Below are 205 nucleotides of genomic sequence, written 5' to 3'. Positions count from 1 at the left end.
GTGCGGGGAATTGAACCCCGTGCCTCTCGCATGCGAAGCGAGCGCTCTACCATATGAGCTACACCCCCTCTGTTTCTTTGAAATAAAAGAAACGGTATCAAAAATTAGGGCAATTATGTTTTGAATTAATTTTTTTTTATATGATATCTAAAATATAAAAATTGGAAGTGCGGGGAATTGAACCCCGTGCCTCTCGCATGCGAAG

Source organism: Cucurbita moschata, unplaced genomic scaffold (assembly GCF_002738365.1).
Source record: "Cucurbita moschata cultivar Rifu unplaced genomic scaffold, Cmos_1.0 Cmo_Scf00029, whole genome shotgun sequence".
In the NCBI taxonomy this organism is placed as follows: Eukaryota; Viridiplantae; Streptophyta; class Magnoliopsida; order Cucurbitales; family Cucurbitaceae; genus Cucurbita; species Cucurbita moschata.
The sequence above is the reverse complement of the archived record's forward strand: the minus strand, read 5'-3'. Positions refer to the sequence as shown.